This window comes from Bison bison, unplaced genomic scaffold, assembly GCF_000754665.1.
Source record: "Bison bison bison isolate TAMUID 2011002044 unplaced genomic scaffold, Bison_UMD1.0 scf7180017864296, whole genome shotgun sequence".
NCBI lineage: Eukaryota > Metazoa > Chordata > Mammalia > Artiodactyla > Bovidae > Bison > Bison bison.
Window position 1 is genome coordinate 665665 of NW_011494868.1, and position 15031 is coordinate 680695.

Sequence of the window (15031 nt, forward strand, 5' to 3'; positions counted from 1 at the left end):
GCCTTTATCCCAGGACAACTATGTGATCATTACTGGTGGCTGAGATGGTAAAGAATCTGCCTCCTATGTCAGAGACCCGGGTTCGATTCCAGTTGAATATGTTTTTCCGCCTCAGTAAGTGGTTGAAGTAGCATGCATGGTGTATGCTCATGTGTGCTCAGTCACTTCAGTTGTGTCCAACTCTTTGCGATCCTATGGACTGTAGCCTGCCAGGCTCTTCTGTCCATGAAATTCTCCAGGCAAGAATACTGGGGTGGGTAGTCATTCCCTTCTCCAGGGAACCTTCTTGACCCAGGGATCAAACCCAAGTCTGCATTGCAGGCAGATTCTTTACTGTCTGAGCCACCAGGGAAGCAGATTTTTCTGTTCTTTTGTAACTGAAGTATAGTTAATTCACAATGTTGCCTTAGTTTCAAGTATATACCAAAGTAATTCAGTTATATATATATATATATATATGTATGTACACACACACAGAAATATGCTTTTTCAGATTCTTTTCTGTTACAAGTTATTGTGATATTGGTATAATGCTCTGTGCTAAAGAGTAGCTCCTTGTTATTTACCTATTTTATATAGAGTAATATGTATATGTTAATCCCAAACTCCTAATTTATCTCTCTCCCCAACTCCAAAATTTTAAATCATTTAAAAACAGATATAATTTAGGGAAAAAAAATACAAGATATGTAGCAACAATTAAATATTCTTCAATAATTGCAAGCAACTCATTATTATATGTTAGTATGGAAGATCAATGGGACAAAAGCATAAACAGCACATTATAAAAGGAAAATATAACAGAAAAAACTTAAATATTAATGACCAAAGTATTAAAAATATTAATATATTTCTAGTCCTAAAGTAGCAAATACTAAAGTAAATAATGGTACTCACTGTTGGCAAAGGCAAGAAGTGGATAAGGTAAGAATCAAGTTTTTAACCTGCCTGGTAAACAATTTGGCAGTGTATACCTGTGATTAAAGTGACATACGAAGGGTCAGAAAGCCTACTTCTAGTGATTTATCCTTATAAGAGTGCAATAAATGCATAATTGCACAAAGGTAGGTTTCAAGCCTGTCTAGAAGTGTTTAAAAATAGTAAACCTTTAGAGATAATGTCGGAGAAGGCAATGGCAACCCACTCCAGTACTCTTGCCTGGGAAATCCCATGGACGGAGGAGCCTGGTGGGCTGCAGTCCATGGGGTCGTGAAGAGTCGGGCACGACTGAGCTACTTCACTTTCACTTTTCACTTTCATGCATTGGAGAAGGAAATGGCAACTCACTACAGTGTTCTTGCCTGGAGAATCCCAGGGACAGAGGAGCCTGGTAGGAGGTCGTCCATGGGGTCACGCAGAGTTGGACACGACTGAAGCGACTTAGCAGCAGAGATAATGTAAATTCTCATCAATTTGAGACTGATTATGTGAATGTAGTAAATCCACATGGAAAAATACTATTCAGTAATTTAAAATGCAGAATGGGAAGTTCAGGTATCCAATATGTGGAGTCAGCATACTCTACCCCATCTCTCCCATTGACACAACTTATAAAATCTGAACAGAATATGTGAAAGAATTATTTAAGAACTCAAAAAAGAATAATAATAATAAAAGTAATGGGCTAAGACCAGAATTCAGGAACTGCTGAAATGGAGTGGGGTTTACCTTTCTGTCCCCACCTCTCCTATTCTCTAGTCTGAATACTGACAGCCAGAAACTCATATGCAGACAGCGCTCCAGGGAAGATCTCCTGGTTTTGGCTCTAGGAGCAAGAAAAGGAACTTTCAGTAATGAGAGAGTGTAGAAATCCCTTGTTTTTGTTGTTATTGATTTTGCTTTGCTTTTTTCCATTCTTTCACATCTTACCCTCCAAGCAATGCCCTGGAAGTTTGAAAAAGGCCCATCTGGATCTCAGAGGAACACAAACTTGAGTGAGAAAAACCTTCTTTCCTGATCCCAGGAGCTTTGATTTCTGAAGAGTCAGGGGGATCCCTGTTACTTTATTTCTCTCTCTGTCCCCTTGCTATGAAGTCTTTTGCAAAAGTGAGCAGCAAAGTGATATAATTAAAGGCCAGCTGTCTTAAACTGGAGGACTGAAAAGAGAATTCCCAGGGAACTGATAAGTACCAAGAAGATCCCAAAGGAGAAGAGCTCAGGAAAGCATGTCTGTTAAGGAATCTCTGAATGCATGAGATAACCCACAACTGTGCATGAGTAAATCTCATTCTAAGTAGCACAAAACTTAGAGGTTTGAATAAGCAGGTAGGCAACCACCCAGACACCAGACTGAGTATCAAATGACCAAAGAAGACCTAAATACATGGAGAGAACTACTCTGCTAATGGTTTGGAAAACTTGACATAGTAAAGATGTCAATTCTCCACATTGATTAATAGTTAGCATGATTTTTAATCAAAATTCCAGAAGATGATACATATATTATTACATTAGATACATACATATATTATATATAATATACATTTATATATATATAATTTTTCCTATATAAAAGCAAGCTGGTTCAATATCTGGACTTTCAAATAAACTGTAGTAGTTAAAACAGTTTTGAAAAGAAGAATACATTTGCATGAATTAAGCTAATTTTAAGACAGCTTGAAATACTGTAGTCACGATACTTTGGTATTTGTGAAGAAATGGTCCTATGAATGAATGGAACAGAAAAGAGTCCAGATGTAAACACATAAAAACATAGGTAATTGCAAAAGCAACTCAATAGAGAAAGAATAATCATTTCAACAAGTTTTGATAAAAATTCAAATGTGCCTATGCAAAAAGAAATTTTGATCTAAATCTCACTCCCTTACAAAAATTATATGAAAATGGATCATATGGCTAAATATAAAAGTTAAAATTACAAAGCTTCTAGAAGAAAACATAGGAGCAAGGCTTCTTGCCCTGGGCTAGACAGAGATAGACACAAAATCAAAACAAATTCATAAAAGAAAAAATTAATAAGTTGAACATGACATTGAAGCTGAAACTCCAATACTTTGGACACCTGATGCGAAGAGCTGACTCATTGGAAAAGACCCTGATGCTGGGAAAGACTGATGGCAGGAGGAGAAGGGGACAACAGAGGATGAGATGGTTGGATGGCATCACCGACTCAATAGACATGAGGTTGAGTAGACTCCTGGAGTTGGTGATGGATAAGGAGGCCTGGTGTGCTGCAGTCCATGGGGTTGCAAAGAGTCGGACACAAATGAGCAACTGAACTGAACCGAAAACATAAAAAAACAACTTTTTTTTTTCCTCCATGGAAAAAAAGGAGCTGAAATGGCAAGCCATCAACTAAGAGGAAACATTTCCAAATCACTTATAAAAAAGAAAATTGTGTACTCTAAATTTATAAAGAACTCTCAAAATTCAACAGGAAAAAAATCAAACTAGTTAAAAATAGACAACATGTTGAACATACTCTACCAAAGAGGATATAAAGATAGCAGGTAAGCATATTAAAAGCACAACTCTAGTTGTTAGGGAAATTGCAAATTAAAATCATGATAAATACCTCTATGAATGTTTTACAGCAGCTAATTTTTTTTAGAATTAATTTTCTTATAAAGGGATAATATCAAGCGCTGAGATGAATGGAGAGCAGCTAGAACTCTCAGACGTTGATGATAGGAAAACAAAATGCTATAGCCACTCTGGAAAGCAGTTTCTTATACCTATGCCATATGACCTGACAATGATTTGTGGGGATATTCAACTTAGGGAAATGAAAAATTCTGGTCACCCACAGATGTATGTCTGAATGTTTATTGTAGCTCTATCTGTAATCGCCCAGAAATGAAACAGTGTATATAAGTTTCAACAGGTGTATGTGTATGAAGAAACAATACCACGTCTTTTCAGTGGAATATTATTCAGTGATAAAAATGAACAAACTATGGATGCCTACAATAATCTGGCTAAATCTCAGCGACTTTATGCGGAGTGAAAGACGTCCATCTCAAAATTCCGTGTGTTTCCAGTGGAACACTGTTCTTGATAACACAAAGCTGTGGTGATAGAGGATGCAACCATGGTTGCCCAAAGTTAGGGGTGGGGATCAGGTGGGATGGAAATGAGAAGTAGGAGAGAGCATTGTAGGGTGATGGAACTATTCTGGGTCCTGATTATTATGCTGTTACATTGATCTGTATGTGTTCAAATTTATAGATTGTATATCAAAAAGAGACAATTTGTTATATAATTTTAAAAAATAAAATTAATTTTAAAAACTGAAGGATCGAGCCATTTTTGTCAGCAATACACAGTGTTTGCAATATATTATATATTTTCAAATAAAAGCACTCCAAAGAACAATTTATATATGATATATAGTAACACTAATGGATGGAGAAGGCAATGGCACCCCACTCCAGTACTTTTGCCTGGAAAATCCCATGGACTGAGGAGCCTGGTGGGCTGCAGTCCATGGGGTTGTGAAGAGTCGGACAGACTGAACGACTTCACTTTTACTTTTCACTTTCATGCATTGGAGAAGGAAATGGCAAGCCACTCCAGTGTTCTTGCCTGGAGAATCCCAGGGACAGGGGAGCCTTGTGGGCTGCTGTCTATGGGGTCGCACAGAGTCAGACATGACTGAAGTGACTTAGCAGCAACACTAACAGAAAATATACATGCATATTTGTACACTGAGGAAACCAGAAGGGAAAGAGATACGTGTACCCCAATGTTCATTGCAGCACTGTTTATAATAGCCAGGACATGGAAGCAACCTAGATGCCCATCAGCAGATGAATAGATAAGAAAGCTGTGGTACATGTACACAATGGAGTATTACTCAGCCATTAAAAAGAATACATTTGAATCAGTTCTAATGAGATGGATGAAACTGGAACCTATTATACAGAGTGAAGTAAGCCAGAAAGAAAAACACCAATACAGTATACTAACGCATATATATGGAATTTAGAAAGATGGTAACAATAACCCTGTGTACGAGACTGCAAAAGAGACACCGATGTATAGAGCAGTCTTATGGACTCTGTGGGAGAGGGAGAGGGTGGGGAGATTTGGGAGAATAGCATTGAAACATGTATAATATCATGTATGAAACGAGTCGCCAGTCCAGGTTCGATGCACAGTACTGGATGCTTGGGGCTGGTGCACTGGGATGATCCAGAGGGAGGGTAGGGGAGGGAGGAGGGAAGAGGGTTCAGGATGGGGAACGCGGGTATACCTGTGGTGGATTCATTTCGATATTTGGCAAAACTAATACAATATTGTAAAGTTTAAAAATAAAATAAAAAAAAACTATATATACATTTATTCACATATATTACGTGTAAAATACACTTGTTTTTGTTGTTTTAGTCTCTAAGTCATGTCCAACAATTTTGGCACTCCATGGACTATAACCCATTAAGCTCCTCTGTCTGTGGGATTTCCCAGGCAAGAATATTGTAGTGGGTTACCATTTCCTTCTCCAGGTGATTTTCCCTACCCAGAGTTGGGATCAAACCCACACGTTCTGCTTGGCAGGAGGATTCTTTACCTTTGAGACACCAAAGAAGCCCAGTTTGGGGGGAGGGTAAACTTTGTTGGATTTGCCTTGTAGATATGAATTGCTAGGCTAAAAGTGTAAGGTCTTTATAGTCAAATGAAGTTGTATAAGTAGGTTGAAAAGAGGAGAGAGAGGAAGATGGTGAGATAAAGATACAATATGAGTAGAATCATTGCTTTGGGAGCACATAGATATTTTTTTTTAAATGTATAGAGAAAGCAGGATTTATCTGAAATTTCAATTCTCTTTTCAAGAGAATGGTCCTCTTAATGAGAAAGGTAAATCAAATACTTCAGAGGAAATTAATCCCAAGGATTAGAGAGATATTTATAAGAGAGCAACAGGTACCTTTAATGAGTTGAAATTTCAAGAGTCAGTTACATACTAAAATAATTTGTGGCTAGGATTACTGATACACTGTCAGCAATTCAAGGTATTATCAAATGCCAGAGATAAGCAAATATACAAAATCTTAATAAAGTAGAAAGAGATTAATTCTGAACCTCATAAACCAGTAATCTTGTTGTCAGCATCTCAAGGACTCTTGAAAGACTCATTAAGTAGGTGTTTGGGGAGTAGTTGACAAAGATAATAGAGATATGGATAGGATAACAGAAATCCTCTCTTCAGTTCAAACAACAATAAAACATTCATCTAAAGACATTCTTTTAGGTACAGTGTGAGTAAAAAAGATGAAAATAACAAGATTTTTCCCTTAGTGATTTCCCTTAGTGATTTTCTAGTTGGGATGATCATAATGACTTTGTCAGGGCTCTCCAGATAAACAGAAGCAATAGGAAATTATATATATGAGATTCATTATAAGGGATTGGATCTTTCAATTACAGAGACTGAAAAGTCCCACAATCTGCTATTGTCAAGTGGAACGTGGCAGTATAATTCAGTCCAAGTCAAAGATCTGAGAGCCAGGGGAGTCTGAAGTCCTGAATGCAGATGGGAGAAGGAAGGAGAAGATAATTGTTGGAGATCAAGCCATCATGCAGGAGGATTTAAGCTCTTCCTCTTTTAGCCCCTTTGTTTAATTCAGACTCAGCACACTGGATGATGCCCCTCCAAATCAGGGAGAACAAACTGCTTACTGAGTCTATGGATTCAAACCATGGTCCAATGGCTAGGACTCTGTGCTTCCAATGCAGGGGGCCCAGGTTCCATCCCCAGTCAGAGAACTGGATCCCACATGTCACAACTAAAGATTTCCCAAGTAGCAATGACGATCAAAGATCTCACACACTGCAACTAAGACCCAGTGCAGCCAAACAAATAAATTTTAATGCATATTTCATCTGTAACCACCCTCACAAACACACCCAAAAATAATGTTTAGCCAAAATATACGGGCATTTGTGATCCTATGAAGCTGACACATAAAATTAACAGTCCATGGGGTCACAAAGGAATGGGACACAACTGAGTGACTAACACTTTCACAGTTTCAGTTTCACCATTCTAAACACTTCAGTATTCTTGCCTTGAGAACCCCATAAACAATATGAAAAGGCAAAATGATAGGATACTGAAAGAGAAACTCCCCAGGTCAGTAGGTGCCCAATATGCTACTGGAGATCAGTGGAGAAATAACTCCAGAAAGAATGAAGGGATGGAGCCAAGGCAAAAACAATACCCAGCTGTGGATGTGACTTTGGCCACCTCATGCGAAGAGTTGACTCATTGGAAAAGACTATGATGCTCGGAGGGATTGGGGGCAGGAGAAGGGGACGACAGAGGATGAGATGGCTGGATGGCATCACTGACTCGATGGACATGAGTCTGAGTGAACTCCGGGAGTTGGTGATGGACAGGGAGGCCTGGTGTGCTGCGATTCATGGGGTCACAAAGAGTCAGACATGACTGAGCGACTGAAATGAACTGAACTGAACTGAAACACTTCATGGCAAATAGAAGTTGAAAGAGTGACATTTTATTTTCTTGGGATACAGAATCACTGTGGATAGTGACTGCAGCCACGAAATTAACAGATGCTTGCTCCTTGGAAGGAAAGTCATGACAAACCTAGACAGCATATTAAAAAGCAGAGCCATCACTTTGCTGATAAAGGTAAATGTAATCACAGCTATGGTTTTTCCAGTAGTCATGCATAGATGTGGGAGTTAGATCATAAAGAAGACTGAGCACCAAAGAATTTCAAATTGTGGTGTCAGAGAAGTCTCTGGAGAGTCTCATGGACTGCAAGGAGATCAAACCAATCAATCCAAAAGATAATCAACACTAAATATGCATTAGAAGAACTGCGGCTGAAGCTGAAGCTCCAATACTTTGGCCACCTGATGTGAAGAGCCAAATCACTGCAAAGACTCTGATGCTGTGGAAGACTGAAGGCAGGACGAGTAGGGGACACAAAGGATGAGATGGTTGGATGGTAATACCAGCTCAATTGACATGAGTTTGAGCAAACTCTGAAGGACAAGGAAGCCTGGTATGATGCATTCCATGGAGTTGCAAAGAGTCAGACATGACTTAGCAACTAAACAACAACAACAACCATTCTAAACAGGAAGTTGGAAGAGGCAAGAAGAAAGGGGCATTTCTAAGATATTTTTCAGAAAGAGCAATACATTCTAGATCATTAGAAATATCCAGATAATAGCATACATGAGTAGATTTCTTTTGGATGTTGTCATTTGTGATGACTATCAGTAGTTTTGATCTCCAAAATCACTGCAGATGGTGACTGCAGCCATGAAATTAAAAGATGCTTGGTCCTTGAAAGAAAAGCTATGACTAACCTAAACAGAATTTTAAAAAGCAGAGACATTACTTTGCTGACAAATGTCTGTCTAGTCAAAGCTATGGTTTTTCCAATAGTCATGTCTGGATGTGAGAGTTGGACTATGAAGAAAGCTGAGCACCGAAGAATTGATGCTTTTGAACTGTGGTGTTGGAGAAGACTCTTGAGAGTCCCTTGGACTGCAAGGAGATCCAACCAGTCCATCCTAAAGGAAATCAGTCCTGAATATTCATTGGAAGGACTGATGCTGAAGTTGAAGCTCCAATAACTGTGGTCACCTGATGTGAACAACTGACTCATTTGAAAAGACCCTGATGCTGAGAAAGATTGAAGGTGGGAGGAGAAGGGGATGACAGAGGATGATATGGTTGGATGGCATCACTGACTCAATGGCTGTGAGCTTGAGCAAACTCCAGGAGTTGGTTATGGACAGAAAAACCTGGCATGGGGCAGTCCATGGGGTTGCAAAGAGCTGGACATGACTGAGAAACTGAGCTAAACTAAAGTGATCAACAGTCTAGCATACTGATGAAAATTGAGGTCACAAAGTGTAATGGAAGATATTTTAAAGAAAACTGGCCAAAACTTGCTAACCTAAAATAAGTATATAAACATAAAAATCACCCCTAAGTCTCAGTGACTTAACACATTTCTCACTCACACGTCATAGTTCTCACTTATATTCCTAGATCAGTGATTCTTCTCTGTACCATGGCTCAAGGATTTAGGCTGATAAAAATCCAGTATTATATAGTTTCACCATTCAGAACATAAGATCTCTCACATCCCTGTCTCAGGGAAAGAGACAATATGATGATCCATAATTTCTTGGTTGTGCTTTGGTGCAGAGGTGAAATCTGTCATTTCAACTTATGGCCAATGTCAGATTTAGTTAGATGGCCCTTCCTAATTCAAAGAGGGTACAGAAAAGCACTTGGATTTTTAGGAAGCCACATCTCTACAACAAGAAATCAGATTTACAAAGATGGAAGCATGAATAACTAATATAAAATACTTGTGATGAGAAGCGTTGTCAAGTAGATTCAAATTTTCTACTGGAAGCAAAGCCAATGAAGGAAACTGAAACAGACAAGGAGTAAAGTAGTGAACTAGGAGAGACTATTGTCAGTGACATCAAAAGAGAAAGTTCTAGCAGTGGAATGGTTCCATTGATGTGAAATGCAGTTAAAGATCAAATCTTAAAAAGACATAGAGGAGGTTTCAGATCTCTCACTTGGAAGTCCGAAGAAATATTTTAAGAGAAACATTTTAGAAGAGTTGTGACAATGTCATTTGTATTTCAGGCCAGGGAGGAGTAAATGGACAAAGAGAAAGTGGAGACAATGAATACAATTTGCATTTTCTCTTGATAAACATGCAAAAGAAATCCCAACAATCTAAGTCCCTACATCAATGTCTTCATGTCTCTTGAATGCAATTGTTTGTGTTATCAAATGAAGAATTTTAAAGAGCTTCATCATATGGTTGCTTCCAGCTTCCAGAGTAATAATAATAACAACAATGATGACAATAAAAATAATTATAATTATTTATTGCCAAACATGAAACAGGTATTGCACTGGACATTTTCTATGTGCTAAATAATGTATACCTACAACCACATTTTAAAGAAGAGACTCACGACATTTAGATTAAATGAGGTGTCCAGTCACACATTTATTAAGTAGATAAATTTAGATTAGAGTCCAGATCTGTCTACTTCAATGCCATATGTTACCTTATCCATAATTGATGGCAAATTAGATGCATGCCACAGATAAATTCTACCTCAGCCATGACCGAATATTTGAATTTTGATATATTATTTATAAGTTGTCAAAATATAGATTATAGTATTAATAGGTGATCGAACAACTATTTACTAAACGTGATGACTAGCATATAAATGTTAAACTAGAGAGAAACTCTAGTGTTTCATTGTCCTCTTTAAAACTTCAATTAATGACTTTGATGACCATGCATGGGTTAGCATTGATAATTGGATATTAAATCTAGTCACTCTTTCTGTGAGGGAAGCAATTTTGTTGAGTTTGGGACTTATTGAGGCTACACAAGTAAGAACAGAGGTGACTAGCTCAATATTTCTTCTAAAAAAGACTCAGGAATTTAGGTGACTGCAAGCTCAGAACAGGCAGCACTGTTATTGCTAATTGCACTGGTGGATTAAATTAATACATGGGTAGAACCTAGCTAAAGGGCACCAACTGTGCAATTAAATATAGTCTGAACTGAATAGAAAACACCTGGTCTTAAGATATTGGCACCATATTTAAGAGTGACACTGAAAACCTATGGATGGTTCCAAAAAGAATTACTTGGATCATATAAGCACTAGAAGTCACCTCTAATGGAAAAAGTTGGAAGACACTGAGGATATTTCACTTGGCAAAGATAAAACCTGAGAAGTTGCAGATGTTTGTAGGAATAACACAGAAAGATATTACAAAAATTAGAGAGTATCTTCACTTGAGTTAAGAATGGCATTTTATAACTCTCAACACTAATCTTCAGGTCTGTGCTCTGCAGTAAGAATAAATCAAACATGTAAATTACTGTTGACCAATGGAAATGGGCTACCATTAAAAAAACCTGAGTTTTTTTAGTGGAACATAAATAGGAGGACTATTTTATTTCTTTTCCCAACTGAATCACATTAGAGGGTAAAAGGGTATTATTAGTAATTGTCCTGAGAATACTCTGGGACTAACTCAGGCAAATTGGCATTCTCTTAGTAAATTTTCCCAGTTTATATGATACATATAATTATTAGCCTCTCTTTTACAGATGAAGAATCTGAGGTCCAAGAATTTGCCCCCAAATCACACTGAATTCAAACTGACTCCAAATCCAAGCTCCTTTATGCTGCAGCTTTAACCTTATTACCTCTTGGTACTGCATTTTTATTCTGAGGAATTATTTTCCTAAAGACTGAAAAATTACCCTTTATAGGAAAAAAAATAAAAGGAGAAACGTTCACACTCTGCAGAGAATTAGGCTTGAAGAATGCCATGTTTTTCAAGTTACACCTAAAATTGGATTGTGTCAGCTTTAAATATCAACTTGACTGGGCTATAGTTTCCAGTTATTCAATCACACAGTAATCTAGAGGTTTTGTGATGATGTTATAGAGATGTGATTAAAGTCCATAATCAGTTGACTTTAAGAGAGATTATCAGAGATAAAATGAGTGAGGCTGCTTTAATCTTATGGAAAGCCTTAGTACAGAGCTAAGACTTTCCAAAGGAAATTCTACTCTTGGACTAGAGTTTCAGCTCATTTTAAGAGTTCCAGATAAGTCCTTCCTGTTTAAAAGATTTCAGATTGACCTAGTCAAGCCCCACCATCACATACTCAATTCTCTACAGCAAATTTGTTAATTCTGTTTCTCTGGTTGAACTCTGAATAATATAGGAATCATAAATTCACATTAGTAGAAGAGGTAAGGAGTTAAAAATAAAAATTAATTTTCTCTGAAGAATTCTCCAGGTAAGCAAGTGCAATAATCAAAGACTTGGCAATCTATGGTCAAAATTCAAGCACTAATTAGTGTACAGGAATAATCTCTATTCCTCAGAGAGATAACTCATAAGAATAAAGTTTGATTGCAGTCCTCACACTAGGGACTATAGCAGATACTCCTCACACCCCCCTGAATCACATTACTCTCATCACTTCAATAGCATGGGTTAGATTTTCGTCTGCTGCACCTTCATGTCTTTCTTGGAAGCTCTTTTGGGCTTCTAGATCCTACTGCATGCTTATAGGATAGCACAGAATTGCTGGGGATACATCACCCTTAGAAAGCATGACTAACAGGCGTTGATCAAAAGCCCCTTGGTTTACTTGACCCTCTTCCCTGAGAGTGATAACTCACAGACTTGTATTCTTACATAGATTCCCAGAGATTCCCCCAAATTAGCTGATGATGAACAGAATACAAATGGGCTTTTCCCTCTTAGAACTTTTATTTTCTGGAAGTCTCTATTGAGCTTACATATCCTCTAGGACATAACTTTGTAAACTTGGAAAGAGGCCTAAAGACCATTTCTTCCCTGTTCCCTTTCACCCTCCCATCTTCTACCTGCTCTAGTGATAACTTGCTTGTGAGTGAGCAATTTATTGGTTGTCTTTACTTTCCAAGCTCACATCACAACACCCATACTAGTGTTCTTTATTTTTCACTGTAAAACAAATATTACCTGTACCTGCATTCATATTTCCATTTCTGCTTGTCATAAAACTCAAAAAGATGATAAACAGATGGCTAGAGCAGGAAATTGGAATGAGATGCAAAGCAGAAGTGATACAAGGAAGTCACAGACAAGGATCCAAGGCCACGAAGCAGAGTGAACTGGGACATCTAAAGTGACATAAAAAACAGGTGTGAAGGCTGGGCCCTCATGGTCTCAGTTAAGCCTGCAACAATAGTAAGTGGGAGACATAGGTTCCACAGGTCATGAGATTTAGAATTCCATCACTGCCTGGAACATGGCAAGACACGGCATTGCATTGAATTTCAGTACATTTTCTGCCTTGGAATCCAATACTATTGCTGAGCCTACACATCAGGAAGGTTTGGAAAGGAGAGAAAAAGGGAAGGAGAGATGGTGTTTGAGTCTCTTTCCAACTCTACAACTCTATGATATCACAGAGAACATGGCCTTGAAACCTTACATAAAGACTCATGAAGGTAACGGAGAACACAATGGCACCCCACTCCAGTACTCTTGCTTAGAAAATCCTGTGGACGGAGGAGCCTGGTGAGCTGCAGTCCACGGGGTCGTGAAGAGTCGGACACGACTGAGCGACTTCACTTTCACTTTTCCCTTTCATGCATTGGAGAAGGAAAAGGCAACCCACTCCAGTGTTCTTACCTGGAGAATTACAGGAACGGAAGTGCCTGGTGGGCTGCTGTCTATGGTATCTCACAGAGTCACAAATGACTGAAGTGACTTAGCAGCAGCAGCAACAGCATGAAGGTAAGCTAAACACTCCACAAGGAAAAAGTTTGTGAAAAATACTATTTATTGGCACTATTGGCCAATGATGCTGGATAATAGTATGTGCTCAGTGAACATGCTTTGAATGAGTAAAATGTCACACAAAAACACTAATTTCATTCTCTGCATACTTTATCCATGCGAAAGCACCCTTTCCAAGCAGATAACCGTTTTCCCATGTAAATTTACCTGTCATGGCTCACTATGAGTATCTTTATCCCTCATCTCTAAATATTTCCATGCCTTCTTCTATGAGTAAATTATACAGGCAACAGAATCTGTCATCCTGAGTTTAAACCCAGTCTCTTCCCCTTAAAATCTGTCTCATGTCAGTAACCTGAATTAGCCTGTCTGAGTCTCAATTTACTCATTATAAAAGAATGCATAGTAATAGCATTGTATCTATCTTACAGAGCTGTTGTGAGAAATAAATTGCTTAGCATAACATCTAGCATCGTTAGCCCTCATTAAATGTTAACTGTGGCTCAATTGATAAAGAATCCAGCTGCAATGAGGGAGACCTGGGTTTAATCCCTGGGTTGGGAAGATCTCCTGGAGAAGGGAAAGGCTACCCACTCCAGTATTCTAGCCTGGAGAATTCCATGGACTATATAGGACATGGCTTCACAAAGAGTTGGACACGACTGAATGACTTTCACTTTCATTCTGGTTATTATATGTATGCACTTCTTCATTTTAAGTTATGTTGATGTACTTTCTTGCTTAAGTAAAATAGGTTTTAATCTCTAGGAATCATGAGACACAAAACCGTGGTAGATAAAGAGATCATTATGACATTCACTTAACTTGTAAGATGTAAAATAGCAATGCTACACCTGGATGTAAAAGCTGAATAGGTTGGAAGGTGTTAATTTGTTGACTTATCCTGAGTTCCCATTGAGTTATCTTAAAAATAGAATCAGACTCTGACTGCAGATACCTTCTGGTCTGCCAAGTTATATGGTGCTGGTCTTCAGGGCTGGGAAAAAAAAAAAAACAATTGCAGACTGAGAAAGGATTAAAACAGATGCTGACACTCTAAGGGATAAAAGTTGGACATTTTTCATACAAATTATCAGATATTTTCAGACTCAAAGAAGCAAGCACATATCCCATCTACTTATCAATAGTGCTTAGTACAAGTCATAGTTTCAGTTCTGCAATGGGGAGTCTAAAAGACTGGTAATCCAACCCCATAAGTCAGTTCTGTGAGGACTGTGAGGTCGGGGAAGATTATCCTCCACTGATAGTATGCAGGTAGTTTTTCATTCCTTCAAGATGTGAAAAAAGAAGAAAGCAGTCTTTCAGAGTGACCTACTGTGGGGGCACCACTGGGGTGCATTCTGAGGGTATGCCGTAATCCTGGACCTTAAGTAGTCCACATCACTTTGAGAAAATACTGAAATAATTTATCTACATTGATCTTTATGGTCGTTAAATACATGCTACATGGGTTCAAAATCAGATTCATGAACATGTATAATTAGGAAAGTCTCATGGGGGAATCTGGCATTGAATGAAGCCTTAAAGATGGGCAGACATTTGGAATGGCAAAGAGTAGAAGCTAATGCATTCTGGTTTCTTTTAAATACAGAGAGACTCAGAGACGGGGAATCACAAAAGCCAGTGCTCTTTCTTATCTCCTCACCCCTCAGTATCCAGTCCCATCTGTTCTTTTTTTTTTTTTTTTAATGTCTATACTTT